Raw genomic sequence first — 6,312 nt, forward strand, 5'->3', positions numbered from 1 at the left:
TCTCTCTCTCTCTCTCTCTCTCTCTCTCTCTCTCTCTCTCTCTCTCTCTCTCTCTCTCTCTCTCTCTCCACGAGACTCGACTGCCTCCAGCGGCGCGCGCACGTCCGCGGCGGCTGAAGGGCGTGCGTCCCCCCCTCTGAGCCGCTTCTCACTCCACTACTGTCCTCAACCTCTCACAGACTAAAACATCTCATTTTTGAAAATACATGATTATAATACTATATATATATATCTATATTTAGATATATATATACACACAATGGTTTTGCACAGAATACTACTTATTATAGTACCTATTCACTGTTTCATTGGTGAAATATCTTTGATTGATTTTGATGTTTGATTTTGGAGCATGTTCAGAATAAATATTGAAATGAAAGTTCAGCGTAAATTAAAAGACCATAACCATCACATAAGCGTCTCATCAATTTTGGAAGAAATATGGATTCCAGCAGCAGTGGAGCAGTGGTAAACTCTCCCACCTCACAGCAACAGATCCCCAGTCTGATTGGGTGGTGGTGTGTTGGACCGGCATGAGAGGCTCCAAGCTCTTTTTAAATATGTAATTTCACATAATTCTTGCACAAGTCAAAATCATTAGTTGTATTAGTGAAATTGTGGAAAATAAATAAATGACAATGAAAATTCCCGACTTTCAGTGTGGAGTTTAGATTCCTTCCTCCTCGTTTACACACTTGTTTACAAACACTGTACATCTCATTTCATTTCATTTATTTAAAAGGGACGTGTACAATTTAAACATAAATGCTACCATTTGATGCATCGTACCAGATGTAGCCAGAGGCTAATTCGCATCTGCAGTCCCCTGGCAAGTAATAGACAAGCCAAACATAAGAAAGACATTCACAGGACAATGTTTAACACACAGAGACGCATACCAAGACATGAAACAACACTAAAAAATAAAATTACCCCGACTTACGGAATGGTAGAGTGCTGTCGTGCAAAGAAGCAACTCTGGTTGATCTTGTGGAATTTATCGAGTGCTGGTAGACAAAGTTTTGTAAACAGCCAGGAGCCATTTAGAATCTTGAAAACCATGCATAAGTTTGAGAAGACTCTAAAATTCTCCAAACTTAGAAAGTTGTATTTTGCCAAGATGTTACAATGGTGGTGCATGAAAGGTTTTTTTTAATCAAAGACCTTTAAGGCTTGTTTGTACACTGACTCAAGTGGTCTAATGCAGTTTCTCCAGCTTGTCCCCAGCAGGTAATACAGTAGGACAAGTGGGAGAAAATTAGAGTGTGCATAAATGTCCTGGCTGCTTCCAAAGAGAGACAAGATCTAATATGTCTGAAGTTAGTTTTTGTCATGCTCTTAATATGTGCTTTGAAATTTCAATTGGAATCTAGCGTTAGCCCTAGATATTTAAATACAGAACATGTTTATCTTTCCCCCTCAAAGAAAATATCTGAAGCTGAGGTGTTGACATTGGTTTTGGAGAAGAACAACTTTTGTTTTATTCATGTTGAAGCTAAGGCAAGACCGTTTGAGCCATTCAGCCACAGACACTAATGCTTTTGTTACTTTATCAGCTGCCAGCTGACTGTTTTTACCATAAGTGTACAGAATTGTATCATCAGCATAAAGTTGTAATTGGACACCCTGGCAGTGTTGTGGCAGATCGTTTATATAGAGGCTGAAGAATAAGGGGCCGAACACAGACCCCTGGGGCACGCCCATTGTGCATCCCGAATAGCTGGAGCAGACGTCTTTCATGTTGACACACTGTATGTATGTATATAAGTATGATGTCATCCAAGCTGGTGTTTTAGCCGAAAGCTGAAAATGTAAAAGTATGTTGGCAGTTTCAGTAGATTTTCCTGAAGCCAAACTGTGACTGTAGGGGGTGCAGCCATTACTAAGCGCATTTAAATGGGTAGTAATTTGTTCAGATGCCATTTTCTCTGCAATTTTTTAAACTATAAGGAGAATACTTATAGGCCTCCAGTTAGCAATGTCATGGGGGTCTCTAGATTTATAAATTGGGGTAACTAGCCTGTTTCCAGTTTGAGGGGAAAACACTGCAGGTGATTGAGAGATTAATTAAATGGATTATTGGAACAGACAAAATATCGGAGTGTTTTGTAATAAATGTTGTATCAAGATTGTAACTGTCCTTACTTTTTAATTTTTTTACCTCATTATTTTAAGCACTTGTTCTTCACAAACTTGATGGAGATCAAGTCCTTGTTTTATTTTGGTTGATGTATTGATGTCAAAGTCTTGACGTGACAGATGGTTTCCTATCTCTTTAACTGACTCAATATAATATGAATTGAAGGCTGAGGCGATGGTTAAGCAACCTTAAGTCAGCTTTCCCTCTAAATAGAGCTTGAGGTCTTTAGAATGACGATTCTCTCTTCCATTGAGGTGATTCATATTTTTCCCAAATTTCTTTACGATCACGTTTTGCCTCATTTAGTAGTTTAAGGTAGAACTGTGATCTTGATATTTTTATTTCTTTAGTAACTTTATTCCTGCAGCTTTTATACATCAGCCAATCTGCATCTCGTTCAGTTTTTGTCGCTTTTTTTCGGGCTGCGTCCATCTTTTTCATTTGTTGGCATAGATTATTGTTGAACCATGGCTAATTGATTTTGGAACCTCGTTTTATCAATTTTACAGAGAGTTTTTCCATGAAAGTTGATTTTGGCTGTAAATGATTGAGAGGCTACTTCCACGTTGTCAGAACATAATATATAATCCCAATTTGTGTTATTTAATTCATGATCCACCAAAATGTTTTTGGAACCTCATTTTAGTTATTTTTCTAATGTCAGATAAATATAAAAGGCTGATGATGGTTGCCTGGTCATCATCAACACAAAACTATAGTTTAATAAAGCATTAAAGGAATCACAAGTTGATCTGCTCAGTCACATGTGACAGTGTGCTGTGTGCTGAGCTTCCCGGGTGTGGCCATGTATCTTACATAAGAGAGGATGGAGTGTGAAGAAGAAAGCAGTAAATCTCTCCGGGGTGGAGGGGTGAAAGCCGCCGCCCGTCAAACCATTCATCACCAAAGCAGCAGGTGCTCGCTCGGTCACATCGGGACAATCTCCCATGAGGCAGAGGAGAGAAATCTCTGGGGCCTTGACAAGAAGTACCTCAAAATAAAAACCAGCCCCATCAAAATAAACCTCTTCACACACATGAACGCAGGTTGTCCTCCTCCTTCGCTTTCCAGGGATAAAATGAGAAATGAAGCATATGAATCCTCAGCTCTTAATCCTTTAAATCCAGTTGTGAGATCTGATTTAATCTGACAGATGCTTTACCTAATAGGCGACTGGAATTCGTCCCTAAGCTGATCTCGACCTCCAACACTGAAACACTCCACCTGGATAGCCGTGAAAGGTTTTCTGGCTGTGGTTGATGATACACACTGAGGCAGGCCACCTGCTGATCCCCCCCCCCCCAGATGTGACCACACATAAGATCACCACGGTCCCACTGGATGATTTGGTCCCAGAGTGATTTGACAGCAGTGTTGCTGCAAATGAATATTGATGGAGGAAAACGCCCATGGCTGAAGTGTCAGACTGGAATCTGAGAGCTGGACACGCTGCATCACCAGACTCTACCAGGAATACACTCTGCCAATTTGTTTCTATCATGGAAGCTCATGACCACACACCGCTGGAGCTCAACTCTGGCCTGAGATCCCACAAAGGACAACTAACAGGAACAGACCTTAAGGCCGAGACGCCAGCAAGAAGGACAGGACTGATTACAGCAAACGGCTGTGGTGACAGATCCAAGTGGAAACAAAGGGAATTAACTGAAATGATTTTTCTTTCTTGGAAGCAGGGTTTCCTCACGCCACTGAGAACAGGAGTGAAATGCCGTAACATTCTGCTTTTGTATTGATGGACATCAAGACATTCAACTATGGAGGACTAAATGTATATAATAAAAAAATAAAGAAATACACCATTTGATAATTAAACGTGTCAATAGTTAATTAAAATTGGAACTAAATATATAAATGTGTCATTAATTCATTAAATACCAATTCATTTTATGTGAAAACCATATATAATCATTTCACTATATCAATCATTTTGCATGGTGTTGCACTGCTTCATGAATTTATTTTATCTGTCAAACTCACCCGTAAAGCGAGTTCTCCATACTCAACAGCCGAGATGCAATGATTTATTCAAATATAAGACGTTGTCAACTCACAGCTACTCAGTCAGGCGAAGAGGTCTTTAGAACCTCGGTGATAAAAAACAGAGTCAGTTAAAAAGCTCCTATTAGCTCTCGTGGGTCAGATTTATCTGTGTTTCTTTTCTAAAATGCAACTTTCTGCTTAGAAAATGACCATTGAGAAGAATATGAATATTCATGTCCAGATATTCAGCAGACAATGTGCAGCAGCACTCTCACACAGGGTGAGATACTCCACCGACTCTTTTACTTCACATCAAGTACTCTTGGATTACTAGGCCTTGGCTGTTTCACACAGCTCTGCTCCCTATTAATACTTCTTATTCTGCTGCTTGAGTACACATGCCCCAGTGAGCTTAATGATGCATTTATGAGTGACATGGATCATTCCATCTTCTTTATGTCATCAATCTTTTCTGGCACCAGATCCAGCGTAGGGTTGACCGCACAGGGGAAATACAGAGACACAGTCACTCTCCATCACTTGCATATGCAAGGATAACTTCAAGATCAACAGATTACCTGGAGAAAACACATGCACGCATAGGAAAAACATGCAAACTCTGCAAAGAAAAAGCTCCAAGCCGGGACTAGAACCGGGAATATTCTCACTGTGAAGTGTGAGAGCTAACCACTAAAACACCATGGGCCCCAATTTCCACCAAAACATACATTTTATAGCAATGATTTTTTTGTAGTCGAATCAACCATTTAACATCTAAACAGCTCGACGTTGTTTGCTCGATACATAACCAGCCGTGTGTGTCGAAGTCCAATATCATCAGCTTCATCATTTCACCTGTATGTTGGTGTAAACATGTAATGATGTTTGTTGTATAGAGCTGTTATAGTAGCAAAAGGATGATGTGTGTGTGTGTGTGTGTGTGTGTGTGCACATATTTGTATGTTGATATTTACTTCATTTATCTATAGATCTTAGCACCATGTTTGTTAATTGTCACAATCTCCTCGTTTCAGCATGAACAAACAGTAAATACTACTGTACTTCAGTGTAAGCGTAATTAATCGTCACATGATCAATGGGTTTCAGAGTACAAGGTTTACAGCTTCTGAGAAGACATGTCTGATACATGAGTGAAAGCACCACAGCAGGTATCATGAATAGATAATTGGCCTCACCGAGTACAATGGAAAATTTAACATTTGAACCTCTGGTCAGTTATAATTACTCTTTAATTGCTGTATTCGTCAATGGAAAGTGACATTTACCCCATACACACTAGTTGATTTGTCTTCTTTCAGTCAGTAGCCAGAATTCCCAGATGTTTTTATTGGTGTGAGGATGAAATCAAAAAGTACTACAGTACTAAAGCATTAAAAGTAGGAATACCTGTTATATAGATGGAACATAAATTGACTGGATTGTTCTTGATGCCCGAACACAAAAGAGCCATTTTCAGTATTCATATCACGCAAGGTGGTTTTCACTTCCATTCACTTTTAAAGATGTGTACTATTTACTGTGGGAGGAAGGTGATTGGAGTAAATCTGTACTGACACTGGTACTGGGATTTCCTCCACAGTCCAAAAGCATCCATGTGAGGTTAATCGGTGAGCCCTTAGAGTGTGTGGCTGTTTGTCTCTGTGGCGACCGGTCCAGGTTGTACTCTACCCTCGCACATAGTCAGCTGGGATCGGCTCCAGCCGCCTGCACAGGATAAAATGCTAGAGAAGATGGATGGATGGATGAATAATTGCACCGTAGGGGTTTTAAACAAGCTCCTGTATCATTTCATGCAGGCATCAGCCTGGCTGTAGACGATAGTCTCGGTTCTATTAGTGGCTCTCATGAGACAGGCTGATTGATTGATATTTTTTTTTTTTTAATACCTGTGTAGTAATAAAACATGAAATAAAGCTCTTAACAAGCAGTTGTATCAGCTGTTGTCAGGGTCCGAGGAGAACCCAGAAGCAGACTCGCACAAAGAACTGGCGTTTGCAGGTTTAATTAAAGAGTCAGAGCAAACAAGTTTAGGATCAGCGTTCAAAGAGGCAGTCCAGTCCAGGCAGGGGTTGGTACACGGGGAAATCCATAACTCCAAGAAGAAGAACACGAGGAAAGGGCTGGGGTCATGAAGCAGAACAACAATGACG

This window comes from Lipophrys pholis (genome assembly GCF_963383615.2).
Source record: "Lipophrys pholis genome assembly, chromosome: 3".
Classification (NCBI taxonomy): domain Eukaryota; kingdom Metazoa; phylum Chordata; class Actinopteri; order Blenniiformes; family Blenniidae; genus Lipophrys; species Lipophrys pholis.